The sequence below is a fragment of the Cricetulus griseus genome, chromosome 3 (genome assembly GCF_003668045.3).
Source record: "Cricetulus griseus strain 17A/GY chromosome 3, alternate assembly CriGri-PICRH-1.0, whole genome shotgun sequence".
Taxonomy (NCBI): domain Eukaryota; kingdom Metazoa; phylum Chordata; class Mammalia; order Rodentia; family Cricetidae; genus Cricetulus; species Cricetulus griseus.
The window spans coordinates 227293584-227311381 of NC_048596.1; the positions used below are offsets into that span (position 1 = coordinate 227293584).

At 44.6% G+C, this 17798-nt stretch overlaps 1 protein-coding gene across 7 annotated transcripts in view; it reads left to right on the forward strand.

Moving 5' to 3' along the window:
• Window positions 1-6209: 6209 nt before the first annotated feature.
• Window positions 6210-17798, forward strand: part of Sfmbt2 (Scm like with four mbt domains 2) — a 192298-nt gene continuing 180709 nt past the window's right edge. For 4 of the 7 annotated variants that reach the window (XM_027405128.2, XM_027405133.1, XM_027405132.2 and 1 more), the window contains exon 1: window positions 6210-6343. The gene's annotated coding sequence lies outside the window, so the exon portion shown is untranslated. Of the gene's footprint in view, window positions 6344-6638; window positions 6892-8674; window positions 8905-17798 lie in introns of those variants that run through there. The other 3 variants (XM_027405129.2, XM_027405130.2, XM_027405131.2) reach the window with 3 other exon arrangements.

A 17798-nucleotide genomic window follows, 5' to 3' on the forward strand; every position in this document is an offset into this window, starting at 1 on the left:
GATTTGATAGGATTATATTTCAGCTTCTTTCTACATAGAGATGTCAATGCATTATATTACAATAAATATAATTAGGATCCATGGCTTCCCTTACTACTGATGCCTATATTTGTCAATGTCCTTCCTGTTACAAACAAACAATAACAAAAATACTACCTTTAAAAAACTCTAGGTGGCCCCTGGTAGTGCATTAGTATTTTTCCCTGGTGTAAGAAGGGACTTTGAGAGCCCATCCCATGTGAAGGGAGGCACTCTTGGCCTGGACACATGGGGGAGGGCCTAGGCCCAGCCTAGGATGATGTGGTGGACTTTGGGGAGCCCCCGTTGAAGACCCTACCCTGCCAGGGGAGTGGAGGGTGGATGGGGTGGGGGTAGGTTGGGGGGGAAGGAGGGTGGGTGAGGGGAGGGAAAGGGAGAAGGGGATTGAATGTGAAAAAAGTTTGCTTATTTGAACTAAAAAAAAAAAAAAAAAAAAAAAAACTCAAAGGAAAGTCAGTGCTTGCTTCCAGTAGGTGGCACTGCAGAGCAAGCCTTTGGAGATGTTCCTTCTTTGGTCATGAGAATTATTATTCTGTTATAAGGTCATATAAGAAACTTACACAATGACAACAAACACATAGGGAGACTTTGTACTGTGTTCTGTCACCAACATCTCATCAATACACAATAGCTAGACACTCACTAAACTAGTGGGCCCCCTGTCACTGAAGTGACCCACTATATGTATGCATGAAATCACTTTTTGATGTTGGCTTTTGCCTGCTTGTTTTACTTTGTTTATTTTATTTTATGTTATAAGACCTGTGAGACTGTATAAACTAGCATGGTGCCAAATTTGACATCATTCAGGCTGGTCAGCACACACAGAAGAAGGACTGTTCTAGAGTCAGAAGCCATATTCCTGATTAGTCTCTCTCTCTCTCTCTCTCTCTCTCTCTCTCTCTCTCTCTCTCTCTCTCTCTGTGTGTGTGTGTGTGTGTGTCCAATACCTTTGACCATTAACATGTTGTATTAAGGAATGCTAGTGGATCCAGAAAATGCCATCCCCCTAATTAAACAAAAACACACAGTGTTTCAGGTACAGTGACAGTGAGTTGGAACTCAGATTGCATAACAAGGAATATATGTTTACACTGTTTCTTAAAATCACTTAAAAGAAAATTTATACATGATATTGACTAGTAGTTATTAAATGCTATCATATATAAAAAGATGCCTAGACGGGTGACCGTATTAAATTAGGTATGAAATACCCCACTTGGGGGCTGGGGATATGGCTCAGTTGATAGAGTGCTTACCTAAGCTCAAAAGGCCCTGGGTTTGATCCCTAGAATCCCATTGAAAACAGATGTGGTGTTGCTGTGAGAACTCACATCCTCTGGTGTATAAGTGAGTTAAAGGCTAGCCTGGGCTAAATAAAATCCTGTCACAAAGCAAAACAACCCCCCCTTTCTTTTTCTTATCACTCAGAGCATAGAGAAATACGAAGGGTCAGAAGCAGTCAGTCAGCTTTTACTCTATAACTCTGTCCAGTTACTGGCACTGACCATATAATCTTTCTGAATTCCAGCTCTCAGAGTATCTGGACCTGAGGCTTCAGGGCAGGAAACAAGCTATGTGAGAGAAAACACCATGAAGTGCAATGTGTGTATCACTGTCCACTCATATATGTTACTGTGTGCCTAGGTGCTCAAGCCAATAGCTGTGAAAGTTCTGAGGGAAATTTGTCACAAGGACTTTCCTCAGTGGAGAGAGAAGCAATTACTCCAAACTGACACTCTGCAATCAAGGTATCAAATCTTTCAAAAAGTGCCCCTTGAGCATTTAGGCACAATGCACTTTAAAATATTTTGTGTGCTCTTCTTCTTCTTTTTACTCTTGCCAAAGGAATCCTAAATGTCTTGAAATTACACAAGTAGTCATAACAATAATGAATCATTAAATTTCTACAAATACACAAGAGGTGGTTATATTTTTGTGGACAACACTATAATGTACCTATTAATAATTCTTTAGCCATGTGAGCATGCCTTCTTTTTCTGGGTATTTTTTGAAATCGTCTTCATGATTGGCATGCCCACCTCAGTCCTGGACATTGCTGGAGGCAAGGCAAACCCCACACAGTCATGGTAATAATGGAACAGAAGCCCAGAATGGAAGAAAGATGATCCAAAGAATACCTTCCCAGGTCAATCAGGTGAAGAGGACCCTACATACAGTTCTGTGTGCTTGATTTTTCTTTCTTCTTTGTGACCCCCAGAGTTTCTGCTTTGCCCTATATGGAATTGGTAGAGATAGTGTTAGAATATTACAGAAAGCAATTTGTGGCTTTGGGGTAAAATAAATCACTAGATAATCTTTGGAGTATTAAAAGGTTTTACAGAACATCAAACCCCATGCCTTTAGTTTACCCACTGAGGGAGATTGCAGCAGAGAGGGAGGTCACTGGAGTCCCAGAGGTCACACAGATAATTAATGATGAGCCTGGGACAGGTCATTTAATTCCTGGTACTTTGGCCAAGTACTTTAATACTGATAAGGGATAAAGAAAGAGGTAAAGAGAGAGAATTTAGATTTGGTGACTTAGGAGGGGATGGATAATGCTCTTGTATGTGGTCTAAGAGAAAACATGTTTTGGGGTAAAGGTTCCAGGAAAGAGATGATTACACACATTTGTCAGATATTAGTTTTGGCTGTTAGCTCTCTTGCTTTTGTGTAAGGTTCCATGCACTGCATCTTTTAAGGAATATTCACATACAAAGAGTCTCTGGAAAGGCAACTTCCTTTTTTCCTTTGAAAGAAGTGATAATGTAAACAGAGAGTGTGGTTAAGCAATAAGCAACACCTATCTATCTATCATCTATTATTTATTTTAAGAATGCAACAAGATTTAAAACACATTATGCCCTTAATATAAAAATAAACAATACTTTTCCAACTCTGTGGCTCCTCATAGGATGCAATTCTTAGGAATGTACAGAATATGAAGGAGAAACTTTTTGTCTGTGAGCTTTCTAATTTTTTCTGTGTCATCAAAGAAACTGGAGAGCCTATAGATATTTTACAGTTAACAAAACTGATTTAAATATTTTAACATAGTGATGAAATCCATGGCTTAACCAGAATTTAGGGGTGCCATTAAATACTTATTTGAGAGCAGATTTTCAGTAAGTGTTAATGATGTAGAGACAAATTTTGCATTAATCATGAGGCTCACATGACTTTCTCTGAGTTGGAGTGCAATTTGTCTTTACTTTGAAAAAAAAAGTCTCTGTTTTCACTATTTTTTTTATTCTTGGCGAAGATTATTGTTTTACTGATTCGGGGTGGATCCCCCAATTTGATTCCCACATCCATAAAGGGTCTGGTTGTGAAATGAAAATGGAAATTGGAAGGTCTCTGAGTGGGATGAAGTTGCCTGAGAGAATCTGTTAACCACTTTTCATTTGCCTCTTTGGTGTCCTTGGAGGTGGTGAAAGAAAGAGAAAGAAAGAAAGAAAAGGAAGAAAAGAAAGAGAGAAAGAAGGAAAGAAGGGAGGGAGGGAAGAAAAGCCAAGGTACAGTTAAGAAAAGTCACATGCAAAGAATGAATCAAGAGTAAAGAAACTGAACTTTGAGACAGTTTGCTGTAGATATCATTGAAGTTCTTTGTGTAAACAACACAGCCATTGTGTGCTGTGGTTAGTGCAATGTTTTTATTTCTTAATCACGACAGGTAGATAAGTTAGTAAGAAGTAAGTAAATAAATAAATGGAACCCCGAGCCATTTATTTTCAACCCATGGACAAAATTACATAACGTGAGTCTGACTATCAACCCTCTCAAGAGTTTGCTCAATTGCCTTGGAGAATCAGGTAAGAAAATGAGATGTGTGTTTTAAATTTTTGATGGAATAACGTTCTATGGGGAATCACGACTTAATATCAGTAAACAGACCCGAGGTTGCAGGTTGGTTACAGCTCAAGTTTTTTGGCTGGTGGGTTGGTAACATTCGATTTCCTTGATTTCCTTCCGGGCTGGAGAGATGGCTCAAGAGGTTAAAACAAGATCTACCCGGAAGTCGTGTAGGGAGCTGGGAGCAAGGTGGGAAGTCGTGTGGGGAGCTGGGAGCAAGGTGGGCAGTCTGGGACGCACAAAGGAGTCCTGCAACCCAGGGCGCCTAGCGCAGCGGAGTCTGCGGCTTTGGGGAGTTGGAGGTCACAGTGTGAGCTCCTGACCATTCCGGTCCAAGAGGGCTTTGAGCTTGGGGGATGGACAAGACCGTGACCACTGTCTCCAGGACAGCAGCGCAGGTTGCGCTTTTTAAGTCTCTAAAGATGACTCCGAATCTGGCTCCCACCTCACTCTCTGAAGGGTCTACTGTGTGTTGAATCAGAGAAAAGAGGTGACTTGATATTTTGAGACCCAGAGCTAGTATTGAATACTGAGATTCACAATCCATCATCTGGAATCACCTCCGGATTCTGAAAAGGGCAGTTGCGGGTGCAGGTGGGGTGGGTAACATTACGGCTGTTTGGAGTAGTCTCTGCCTTTCAGTGACTTTAAAGGGCATGAGCTCAGAACTATGGTTTAGTGTTCCTAAAAGTCGGACACTAGTAAACTTCTGGAGTGGCTGGGGATTGAAGTCTGTTCCTCAGAGAGTACTGATAAGGGAGTGACTGGGAGCTTCTGGGTCTTAGGTGGCTCACGTAATGGAGGTGTAAGGGCAAGGCAAGGTTAGAGCTCCTAACGAGTTCTCCAAAAACGTCTAGGAAATAGGATATTCCCAGAATGGCTGTGCTCAGTCTCTCCTAACTTCCACCATCCTCCCTGAACCGCTGACCTTCGCCCACGGGTTTTGCGAGGTCCATCTGTGGCAAGAGCCATTTCTAGGAACATCCTTTCCTGATTCTTCTAGATGAGCTAAAACCTCATAGTTGGTGATTTCTTCTGCTCAAAGTTAGGTTAGCCCCTGTCCCCTTCACTCCACTGGAGGTCCCTAGCCCTCACCTCTCCTTTGGGGACCACACATGAGGATAGGTTCTAGGATTAGGGAGACCAGGGAGGGTGACACAAACCCCAGGATGTGGTCGTTTTTCAGCCAGTGGTGTAAGAGAGATGGGCAATAGGAGACTGGGGGTGAGGGACTTTTATCCAGGGTTTTAAAAGCAAAGATCTTGAGCAATTGTGTTTGTTCTGTTTTCTAGCCGATATAATCGGCTCTACACTCCCAAGTCCCCCACTGCTTCCTAGCTTCATAACCCGCGCATCTTGTCTACCTGAGTTTCGCCAGCTTTTCCGCACCGGAGACATTTCGTTTGTGTTGTGTCCAGCCATTGCGCCTAAGGCCGGGGAAGCTCTTTAGTCCTCCTACCACGTCTTGTGACAAAGTGCGGGCTGACTCCGCAAACCTGGCTGCGTTGATTTTCCTCCGCAGTCTTCGTTTTTCTCGATCTGGCCCAGGGATTCTTATCCCCACCCTAAGGGATTCCCTGGCCAGGTGTCCCAAGAGAAGCCTAGCGAGCTTTGTCACACGCATCCCAATTGATCGCAGCTGGTAGATCCCCCGACAGTCCAAACTTAATCTTCAGCTTCTCATGCGTGGTACGAGCCCCAGGAAAATCTCTCCTAGGTCCCTCCGCCCTCCCCCAAAGGCAGGAGACTTGAGAATCTTCGTAGAAAAGTGCAATTAAAGAGCAGGGTGGGGCGGACCGCGCGAGACAATCAATTTTGGTTTTGGGGTACCCATCCTTCCCACTTAGAAAGCTCTTGGGCAGAGATAGCACAAGTCTGTATATTGAGTCTACCAGGCGATTGCAAACCGAGAAAACAAACAGCCGTGGAGGAATTGCGGGGCGTTAGTTCAGTTGTAGGAGCAATGGGTGTTCGGGAACGCTTGCGGTGGGAACTTTCTACCCATCACTTATGGAGGGAGTTGAAGGAAAGGAGGGAAGGGAGCGGCCCCAGGGGGGCCGCGTGGCGTGGACTGTGTCTGCTGGGGGAGGTGTCTCTGTATGCCGGAGCGTGGGGGTAGGGAGATGTCGCGTTGTGGGCGGAAGGAGTATTCCACGAACAGCAGGCTAATTGGCTTGAGACATTTTGCAAGCGCTGGAAAAGGTCGTTGAAGGAGTTCGCTGTACAGAGAGAAAGAGAAATCTTAAAAAAGAGTGCCGGGCATGCGCATAGAGAGGATGCCATATTGGAATGAGGCTGTAGTGGGAGCTGGAGGACCCGAGCGGGCGCGCTAGGGAGGCGGCGGGTAGAGAGCGAGAGAGCTAGCAGGGCGGGTGAGCGGGACTAGCGCCTACTCCGCTCGCACCCGGGGGCCAGGCTCCACTATCTAGGGCAGGACAAACTTCATCAGGTAAGACGCCGCCTCAGCCACTGTCCCCTCGCCTAACCCGACCCTCGAGCAGATCTTTGGCCCGCAGGTTGAGTGCGCCGAAAGGCGTCTTTTTTCCAGTTTAGTTAAAAAAAAAGAAAGAAAGAAAGAAAGAAAGAAAAGAAAAGAAAAGAAAAGAAAAAAAAAAAAAAAAAGGAAGCCAGAACCAGCCTAGGGGTGGAGGTGGGGGAGGCGGGGGGTTGGGGAGGAAGGAGGAGAAAAACCGAAGAGCAGGGGCTGGAGAGGAAATGAGCAGCATTTGAGCGTAGCCTCTAACTCCTCTCCGCGCTCTGGGTTGTCATTTTTTTTTTCTTTCCCCACCCCCTTCCCCCGGGCTCCCGGCTCTTAAAAGCCAGGCCTTGCGGGAGTCTGTCCCGAGTTGCAAAGTGACCTCGTCCTCCTCCGGGTGCAGCCTGTTCCCTCCCGCCGCCCACCTTCCTCGTTTGTGCACTCGTTTTAGCGACGCAGCCGCCTCTGCCACCTACCCCGCGTTCCCGCGTCCCCTTGGCTCTGGGGGTCTCCCTCTTTTGGTGTGTATTTGGAGGTTTGGGGGACTGGGGAGAAGGAGGTGATGGTGGTGGTGGAATTGGAGATCAGCAGGGGTGGGGTGGGGGCTGTTTCCAAAATCGCGCAGACATTTGGAATCGCCCGATTGGAAACATTTGCCTTGTGCAGCGGAATTGAAATTGTCAATAGTAGTTTCGGAGAGAGCTCTAGCAAGGGCGGTCTTTTTGTTCATTTTTGTCACCCTTTAAAGTAACATCCCGTCACTTGGGGCTTTCTTGTGTACACTCATCCTGCCTCTTTTCAGAATTACTAACCCGATTGAGCTCTGGAGTTTATTTATTTTTGTGTGCGTGTGTGTCTTGCCGAAATCCTCTTTAAAAGAAAAAAAAAAAAAAGCAACGGTAGAAACTGCTTGATGTGTTTTTTTTATTTTTTGACCTGGAGCGGTTGAAGGAGATTAGGCTGGAAAAGGGAGAACATTGGGTGTGGGGAGTGCTTGATTCACAGTGGCCGGACACACGTCCCCAGCCCAGTCCCTACTTGTGTTTTCTTGGAAGCGCTACAGCAGCGGGGAAGGAGTCTTTAGACACCGTACCAGTTCCAATATGGCGGGCTAAGGTGGCTTTTAAAAACTGAAAATAAAGGTTTTGAGGTGGGAAAAAACCCAACCGAAGTGGCCACGCCTTAGTTTCGACTCCTTTTGGTTACTCCAGGAGCTTCTTTAGCGAATTAAGTAGGAAAAAAGAGGGGGAGAGAGCTATTCCAGTTTTTTCCGTGGTTTATCTGTATCTAGTCCATTGCTAGAGGGTCCGGGGTGGAGGGGTGCCTTGAGCCGGTATGAGAGCATCCAAGCGCAACTGCCTCGTGTGTGTGCCTGTGGAACCGTGCACAAGTCTGTCTGTGCAGTCACTAGGGTGTGTATTAAAGAGACCCCCTTTAATCCACGTCAGTGTGTGTGTGTGTGTGAGAGAGAGAGAGGGAGAGAGAGTGTGTGTGTGTGTGTGTGTGTGACGGAACAGACTGCCACGTTCTGACGTGACAAATTGCTGACACGAAGTGCAAAATGCACGAGGGCAGAGGGGGTGATTAATTTCCCTCTTCTCGGGGTTGTGTTTTCTTTCCCCCCCGCAGTGTTGTTGGATCCTGCGTGGAATAGGCGGAGCGAGGAGGTGCTTATTAAAAAGACTAACTGTCCAGGGTACTCGGTGAAATAGGGAGGGCTGCATGTAGTCAAAAGCATTTTGTGTCCAGGGAGATTGGGTGTGTGCCACATTTAGTGATAGGCTCTTGATTTCCTGCACTCCCTGCCAAGGTGGGAGGTTGGGGGTACCGGGGCCCAGGCTTTCAGAGGACTAGGAAGCAGGGACCTCTCAACAAAAGGCATACAAGGTCAACCCAAAGAGTTGCCAGGTCACTTTCGATTTTTCCGTTCTAGGGAAGGCAAGGGATAGGGAGTGAATTATTAGTTAAAAATTGCTCCTTGTAACAGTTTAGTCACCCACCGGACTGCCGCGGAAGGGGCGCCCTCCATGGGTAGGTGCTCAGGGCTTGGTTGTAGTCTTGCGGGTATGAATGGAAGTTCGAGTGCTGGGAAAAGCTCTGCATCCGCGGTCTGGATAGGTATGGGAAGGTCTAGAAAAGGAGTTTGGAGACAAAGATTGGAGCCACTCTGGGGGTTCTTAGGAAAGCCAGTAAACCTCGACCTGGAAAAAAAAAAAAAAAAAACCTACCCAGAGTGCGTGATTGGAGTAGCCTAGCAGGGAACAGGGGTCCCCGACAGGGGTCGCCCGTGTCCATGACGCAGCAAAGGAGTAGCGTCTGTGCGCGGGTCTACCAGAAAAGACCCGAGGACATTGGGCGTGAGCCACGCGCTAGTCGCTCGCTCGCGGTCTCTGGTGAGGGCTGATCTGGGAGGACATTCTTCCGCCAACGATTGTGAAAGCGCAAGGCCAAGATCGAGGAGGCATTTTTAAAGGATTGAATTAAAAACAGGACTGGCCAGGTCTGTAGTTATTGCAGTTGCTGGGACCCAGAGGGTAGGTAATTTTATTGGGTCACTCAGACTCCGCTAAGTCGGGGTGGGGAGTGTTCTGTCGGTTCGCGGTGTCAGGTGGGTGGGAGATGGGCATTAGAGACTCCACCTCAGGTTATTTCTTTCCACTTGAGCGATTGTTGACAGGCGGGACAGGAAGCGTTTCATCTTCCCAAGTGGAGCGCGTGGAGCGTTCCTAGAACTCCCATCCTGCGCGTCTTCGGGCGGGGGTGGGGGGTGGGGGTGGTGGCGGACATCCGTGGGCTCAGATGTGATGAGGGTAAGCACAAAATGGTTCTGTTTGTAAACTGTAAATTCAACCATGGTTCCCTCCCCTCTTTCTCTTGACGTTGCCCTTGAGGGCACAGCTCATCCTAAAGCTTGTAAGCCCACAATTTTGCACCTGGTTGGGCCATGGAAGCGAGTACCCAGTTAATTCCAGTTAATTCCTCAAGAATACTCCACAGGATTGTCGAAGGGCCCAAGTGTTTCTTATTCATGGGGAACAGAGGAAAGAGGGAGGAACTGAGGTGGTATAAGCTAACAGCTCTACACAGAGGGGACTTGGGGCACTCCAGTGACTGGAGTGTGGGGACCTTCGCACATAAAAATCCGAGGGAGATCTCTGGGCCCTGTGAGGAGCAGCGGAGGGTGCTCCTTTTTGATGTTAGTGTAGCATCCAGGAGTATGGGAGACAATGCCTGGAAGCTTGCTTCCGGAGACCGTTCCCAAACTTTTCAGTTTCACTTTTGGAATTTTAAGGATTTTGAATATTGGAGAGATTATATGGGATTCCAGAGAAGGGCTAGGGACATTCTTGCACCTGTGGCTCAGTTTCAGGATTTATAGACCATTCCTGATAGCGCTATTTTGCACCTTATGCCTGGCTACCCAGGGTTTGGGGCACTCAGCCTACAGATGCGGACTGGGAAGAGAAGGTCTTAGCCCCTGGTGGGAAGGAAGCTACTTTGGACCTGGGCTCACTCCGCTTTGTAAATCATTGCCAGTGCCTCCCACTCTCACCTCTCCATCCTGGTACCATAGCCCAAGGACCATCCTAACTACACCAAATGAATGGATTCAGGATCCATCAGGTTTGAGAAAAAGGCTGTCTTCTTTTCTGGGGAGATGGTGGTTGAGCTGTTTAGTAATGGGGAATAGGGAGGGAGTTTTGGTGTCTTAAAGGAATTGCTGGCCAAGCTGTCTTTGAGACAAACTTCTGTGACTTTCTCCCTACTGAGCACTGAATTTGCACTCCCTGGGGCCCTCCAAACCACAAAGAAATGCCTTTTAGATGTGTGTCTTTGCTCTTTCCTGGGACCTTCAATGGGCAGGAAAAATATCTGCATACCCTAATGAGTCCTTTGTGCCTCAGCCAAGTTCTACTGCTTGCAAGACTCATTCCTAGTCCGGTGTGAAGAGAACACAGTGAGTAAGGATGGGTATTTGGGCAGTCTTCATCTTAGAAAAAATAGCACCTACCACCCATCACTGTGTAAAACTAGCCTAGATCAGCTTATGTGACAAATTGAGTGTTCTATCTCCAGTTAGGGTACCGAGACCATGAACCTCACAGTCACTTTGGCTGAGAGATATTACAGATCACATTTTTTAAAAAAAAATGATGGCCCGACGGGTGTTGGTGGCTCATGCCTTTAATCCCAGCACTCCGGAGGCAGAGGCAGGCAGATGTCTGTGAGTTCGAGACCAGCCTGGTCTACAAGAGCTAGTTCCAGGACAGCCTCCAAAGCCACAGTGAAATCCTGTCTCAAAAAAACAAAACAAAACAAAACAAAAATGATGGCCCTTTGTGTAGGTATAAATAACTAGTTCCACAAAACCACAAAACAAAACAAGACCTCTTTTCTTTTATCAAAACCTTTGCTGCTTATGTTCATCAAATCCCTTTCTGCCCACTCTAGCTGAGGTGATATTTGCCGTTTTTTGTTCTTCATGCCAGTAATACCCCCAAAGAACTCTGGGAAGAAACAGGAAGTGTTAGCAACATTGCTCTTAGCTGAGCCTAAATACATGTGATTTCAGTTTACTTAATATAACATGTTGAATCTAAGTCCATATAGCAAAACCCCAAACTTTCTGGGGCCACATTTAAGTCTACCAGTTTGTTGCAGATATCAGAATAAGAGTTCTAGTTTTCTACGAGTTTTGTTTTGAACCAAAAAAAAAAAAAAAAGAAAAAAAGTTCTTCTGTGGGGTTTAAATGCCCTCTAGTTTGGTATAGTCAGTTTGGATAACACTTCTCTCTTTGTATTTCAGGATTTGGAACTTTTGTGTCAATGTAACAGTGCAAGTCTCAAAAGGAAATTTATCTTGTCAGGAAATAGGAAGCTCGTAAAGGCTTTTGTCCCAAAATGATGTTAAGATTTGTAGTTCAAAATACATTTTATGCCCCATTCCCAACTCTTTTATTTTTTATATATTTGAAATTCAAACAAGATTGAATTACATGACGATCTCAGTTCATTCCTAACTCTTATATCCATATTGCTTCAATAGCAACTTTCTGTCTTTGATCTACAATTGAAAGAAAACAGGGAAATTATACTTGTCTCAACAAAACAAAGGGTCATCCTTGTGCGTTAAGTTTGATAACCCAGGGATGTCTGCCTAGTTTGTATATAAGGAAAATTGTTGATACGAAGAGAGAGGGAAAACTTAGGAGGCCCGACCTTTAGTTTTAGTGATGGCTCTGCTGAGTTTGGGACCTGGGGTAAATGTAGATTTGATAGAATCTGAGCCTACTTGTCTACAAAACGGCATTGGATTGGAGTTTCACTCTGTGATGTCCCTGTTACCATGTGGGACCAGAAACAGAGACAAAGGCTATGATGTCTGTCCACACTAACATGCTCAAGAGATGCTTGAGCTTCATGTCCCCAAAGTGTAGTAAAACAGGACTGGCCTTAGGTGACAGTTGTGTGACATAAGGTCTGAGAGCAGCTGGTGAGTTGAGGCCACCGTGCAGAAGTAAGCACTGTTATTGTTCAGTGATGTAAGAGCCACATGGGCCTTGTTTTCATTTCTGCTCTGGAAAATAATGCACTTCCTGGGTTTTGTGAGGGTTTCTTTGAATACAAGTCTTGAAGAAATGCCGATTTAATTTGAGTCTACTCATTCCTAGGTCTAAAAGAGGCCTTTCCAGAAATCTCTGTGTACACCACTATCCCAGACTTGCTGGGGCTTGTTCAGACTGTCTTGGCTAATGGCTATGGTGTGTCTTGATGACTAGGGCATACTGGTAGCCAGTGAAAAAGTGTCCATCGTCCCCTGGGAGATTTAAAACTTTCCATTTGTATGTAGTCTTTGAATTTGGCCACTGGGCAGTCCATCCTTTGTAAGATCGGGTCAGTTCTTTTCCTTTTGTTACTTTTTACGATTTTATTTTATGTGTATTTATACCTGTGTGTGTATCTGTGCAGGAGTCTGTGGAGGCCAGAAGAGGGGTTTGGATCCTCTAGAACTGGAGTTACAGATGGTTGTGAGTCACCATGTGGGAGTGGAAGCCCAGTTCTCTACAAGAGCAGCAAATGCTCTCATAGTTGAGGAACTATCTTTTCAGCCCCCTGGGCAGTTCTTAAGAACAATACTTTCTTACTAAAGCCAATGTTGACTATGTCTAAATCACTATAAAGATAGCAATATGTAGGATTGTGTGTTGTAAATAGAGACTCTGGATAGAACTTTGGACTTAACAGGATATTGTATATTCATAGTCAGTTCAACTTTCTTCTGAAAAGATGCTGCTCTCACACCGACCACCTTGTTATCCAAAAAGCAATGAGTTAAAAGTGATAGCATTCCACTATGCATTCATAGTTACCTATTATACAAGATATGAGCCCTGTGTTAATCAGACTTTTCATCACTGACAAAATATATGACATGAGGAATGCAAGGAAAGAAAGGTATATTTCAGCTAGCTATTTCAAGGCTTCTGTCTATAATCCTTAACTCTTGTTTTGGAGCCTATGGCCAGACAAAACATCATGGTGGTGAGAGTGTGATGCAGAGGCTATTCCCCTCATGATGTATATGATACATGACAAGTGTGTGGAGGCAGGGTATGTGGCCACAAGAGGCAGCTCTTAAGAACATGACCCCAGTGACCTAATTTCTCCTACCAGGCTAGTTCTTGTCTTCTACTGTTTCAAGAATCTCTTCAAATAGCCCCACCAGATGAGAGCCAGCCCTTGAATATGTGAGGGGGGGTGTTAGTTTATGACCAAACCTCAACACTGCCAATTGGCTTTTCTTATATGATAAAATGGATGTTTTCCACACAGACTAAAGAAAAAAAATCTGTTGTTTTTATGATTTTCTAAAAAATAAAAAACAACCCACAAAAACCCAAACCCAAACAAACAAACCCCCAAACCATAAAGTAGTTTAACATAGAAATGGGTAGAGCATTGATAAAATAATTTGTAAATTGTTACAACATTTGTAAAATAAAGCACATGTTTCTGACCCTTTGGGGGACAGGAAGTAAATTAGAGAAGGCTTGCTTTGGTTTTTACCTGGGAGAATGAGGAATGGGGCTTCGCTGAGTTGTAATAAACTCAGAAAGGGTCACCTGCCAGGTATGCAGGTCACCCATGACTGTGGTCCACCAAGGCCTGAAGCTTGCTGGCCTTATTGAACAGTCACCCCTTGTATAATTGATCTATTGTTTTGTTTTGTGTTTTCAAAACTAAAACATCTAAAGAAAAAAAAATACTGCACATGTTGTCAGTGTAGTGATTGCAGGAACTTGCCAATGTGAAGGGATGGGATTTAAAGATTTTAGGACTTTTATTTATTATTATTGTGAGTGTGTATGTGTGCCTCTCTCCCTCTCTCTTCCTCTCTCTCCCTCCCTCCCTCTCTCTTCCTGTCTCTCCCTCCCTCCCTCCCTCCCCCTCCATCCCTCCCTCCCTCTCTCCCTCTCTCTCTCTGTGTACATGCATGTGCTGTGTAGAGGTCAGAGGACAGCTCTGCAGAGTTAGCTTTCTCTTTTCCACTGTGGGCTCCAGGAATCAAACTCAGGTCTTCAAGCCTGTATCTCCTGAATGGTCCTGAAGAAAGTGTCAGAACGACAGAGTGGTCGTGGTTATCCTGTGCTTTCTGTGTTGCTCAGGTGCACAGACGACCAACCTCCCTTTCCATATGAGGGGCAAATTTTTATTCTGGGAGTTTTTTTTTTTTCTCCCTCTGCAATTTAATTTCCCGAGAAAAGGAGATATCAAACCGTGGCTTCTCTGTTCCCTGGTAAATGTCATTATTTTGTTTTCTTTTCCCCAATTTGATCACAACTAACACCTGTACTGAATTGTGTTGCTGGAGTCTGAGTTTCAAGTGTACACCCTGCAAAGTCTCATATTAAACGTAATTGAAATAAGCAACAGGTCACTTTGCCAGAGAACATCCTAATCTGAGGATCCCAGATGAGTTTGTGGATGGGGGAATGGGCTGTAGAACTCGCTCTGTAGACCAGTCGGATTGAACAGAGATCCGACTGCCTCTGCTTCCCGAGGGCTGGGATTAAAGGCATGCGCCACCAACACCCGGCTTGTGATCAATCTTATTGTTCAAAAATCATTTGTACTGTAACCGATGCTGATTTAAATCTCTGTTGTTTGCCAGCCACTCTTCCTATTGTGCTGCATTCTTTTATCTTTTTGTTTTGTTTCCTTGAGACAGGAGCTCATTCTGTAGCACAGGTTGGTCTTGTACTCTTGGAGTCTTGCTGCCTCAGCCTCCTATATGCTGGAATGACAATTGGGAGCCAGCATAGCAATTGCTCACATTTCTTTGTTGTAGTGAGGTGTGTGTGTGTCTGTGTGTGTGTGTGTGTGTGTGTGTGTGTGTGTGTGTAGCCAGAGGTCATTCTGTGGCACTCCTCACCTTGTTTTAAAGACAGTCTCTCTCATTGCCTTGGAACCCATGAATTAAATTAAGTGGGCTAACCAACAAGCCCCAGGGACCTGTTGTCTCCATATCTCTGTTCTGAGATTTCTAGTGTGCCACCATGCTGGGTTTCCTTATGTGGGTTTAGGTCACTCAGATCCACATTTTGCCTTACAACACTCCACAGGTAGTATCTCTCCAGCCCCTTCTTCATATATCCTAAGTAGCTATATGGAAATTTTCTTGCAGAACTCTAAATCTCTGCTTCCTAGTCTGTCTGTCGTGATGTGTGTCTCCAGGATGTTAGCTACACCTCCAGGTTGGTGAGAGTTTATCTCCCTTGTTTCATAGATGAGAAGACTGAGGCCCTCTTTTATTCTAGTACATTCCTCGCTATTCCCTTTTATCCATGTCTATAAGGAAGGGAAGCAAGCATGATTCCTATGCGTTGGAGAGGGAGGGGAGATTTAAGAAGGCTTCCAGAACATTCCTATTTTGCAGCTCAGAGCACAGCACCTGGAGGGGTTAAAGAGTCCATCTCATGTTGGTAAGTAGCATTACTGTACACTTTGTCAGGCTGGTCTGAACGCCAGCCTACGGGCTGCACGTGGCCAAGTACAGCTATTAATGTGGCCTGATCTAATATACTCTGACCTTAATATACATTGCGTTCCTATTGTGGTCCAATCATGCGGCTTTTGGGTATGAAGGTAGTAGATGATAAGGTTTTATTGCAGAGTCAGGAGACTGGACAGTTTGTTTTCTGCAAATTCCTATACATTTTCCAAGTTCTTTCTTAAGTAAATTAGGGTGTGCTTTTTAAAATTTACTCTGCATAAATTTTCAGTTCACTTAGTAAAGTCCCCATGCATTTCAGTGTTATAATTTATTAAAATTTGATGTGTATGCAAATTTGTGTTGTAAACACACAAAAGCCCCCAAACGTGTGTGAATTCCCAGCCAGATGGGTCGGTAGGTCTGCTTTCTGGTCATGGTTTTCAAGATGCGGCTTCCAGAGTTGGTGCTCAGTTTTAATGTTCTGGTCACCTGTATGAAGTAATGATTTGGTGTATGTATTTATGTGGTCTGTGTATGTTGTGTGTGGTATATGAATATGCTTGTGTGGATATGTGCATATGTGTCCATGTCTGTGCAAATGCATGTGGAGGCCAGTTGCTGACTTGGGGTGTCTTCCTCAGTTGCTTTCCACCTTATTTTTTGAGATAGTGTCTCCCACTGGAACACATTGATTCAACTAGACTGGCTGGCCATCAAGCTCCATGGATCTGCCCCTTCCCACTGCAACAGTACTGGGACTATAGCCCAGTGCTGCCCCACCTGGCTTGTTATGTGGGTGCTGGGGTTCTGACTCGTGTCCTCATACTTGTGTGGAAGGCACTTTATTGGCTAGGAAATGTTTCCTTGTGTATTGTAAACTTGGTTGTTGCTGAGCATCTGTTTGGCTTGGAGTTCTCAATTCATAAACATCACCCAAAACACTGGACTCTGGATATTTGACAGTATCTATGCAGTCCAGCTCACGGAAAGCTCTCTTTATGTAAGTTTCTCCACTTTATCAGTTCTCATGACTGAGTCGAGACTGTTTAGTTTATCACTATTGGCCCTTATGTAGATGTGCTGCGTGTAGTCGCCAGTTTGTTCACTCACTTTGTGACAACTTGGGATGATGCTGTCGTTTCTCTTTTTAGTATTAGTAGAACTTGGGAAACCTTATATTTGGAGTTTGTTCAGTGTGTCAGAACCAAGGATATCATGTCTGTGCAAATTCTAAAACTTAAGTTTCTTCTTGGGCCAGGCATGGTGGTGCACATCTTTAATCCCAAGACTCAAGAGGCAGAGGTTGATGGATATAGGGATAGCCCAGTCTACACTGTGAGATACTGTCTCAGAAAACAAATAAAGGTTCCCCCCAAAGATAAGCAGGCTGATTGAGAGGTAGAGAAACAGCTCCTTGTGGCAAGAGCACACTGGAAAGGTAGTTGGCCCTCTTCTCCCTTCCCCACCCTCTGCCTCTTCTCCCCTCCCCTCTAACTTCTTTTACTTGATTCTAGGACCAAGTTCTATCCTTTGTGGCTTGGATGTAAATTCCTGGTACAAGAAACCCTAATTTGGTACTCTGATGCCAAACCTTCTTGTACTCAGGTTGAATTTCCTAATTCAAAAATCTGAAATACAAAATGCTCTGAAATTGAAAACTTTTTGAGAACTGATGGGTTACTGCACATGGGAAACTCCAGACCATGGAGTTCTATTTCAGGTACACAGTGTTAGCAGCCCTGTATAATAGCCAAGCAAGGAGACACCTGTCTGTGATCCCAGCACTGGGAGACTTAGGCAGTGACATTGTGAGTTCTAGTCCAGTCTTGGCTGAATACTCAGTTTCTAAAACAACAGCAAAACCCCCTGATATTAACCGTGTGTTTAATATGTTTATGTATGAAACATAAATTTCATATCTAGACTTGGGTCTCTATCATATCATATTATGTATTTGTATCCTCCAAACCTGGAGAGAAACGAATCCGAAATCCAAATCACTTTTTGTCCTAAGCATTTTAGATAAGGGATTCTCAACTTGTGTGGTATTTAACTGGGTAGTTTACAATCTTATCTTTCTTTATAGTGAATAAATAACTTGTAACTAACTAGTTGATAAATGAATGCACTTTCAAGTGGAAGTAAGCTGAGCTGAATGTTGAAAATCTTTCCTTCTCATAGAAGGCTGTTATATTTGCAGTCCTGTTGCTGTGATAAACTTCCCTGACCAAAAGCAGCACAAGGGAGAGAGGGGTTTATTTGGTTTTTAATTCCAGGTTATAGCCCTCCATTTAAGAGAAGTCAAGGTAGGAACTTCAAGCAGCTAGTCCCAGTCATCCACAGTCAAGAGCAGAACGAAATGAAGCCTTGGTGTTTGCATGTGCTCACATGAATTTCCCCATTCATATAGCATTCAGGTCTTCCTTGCCTAGA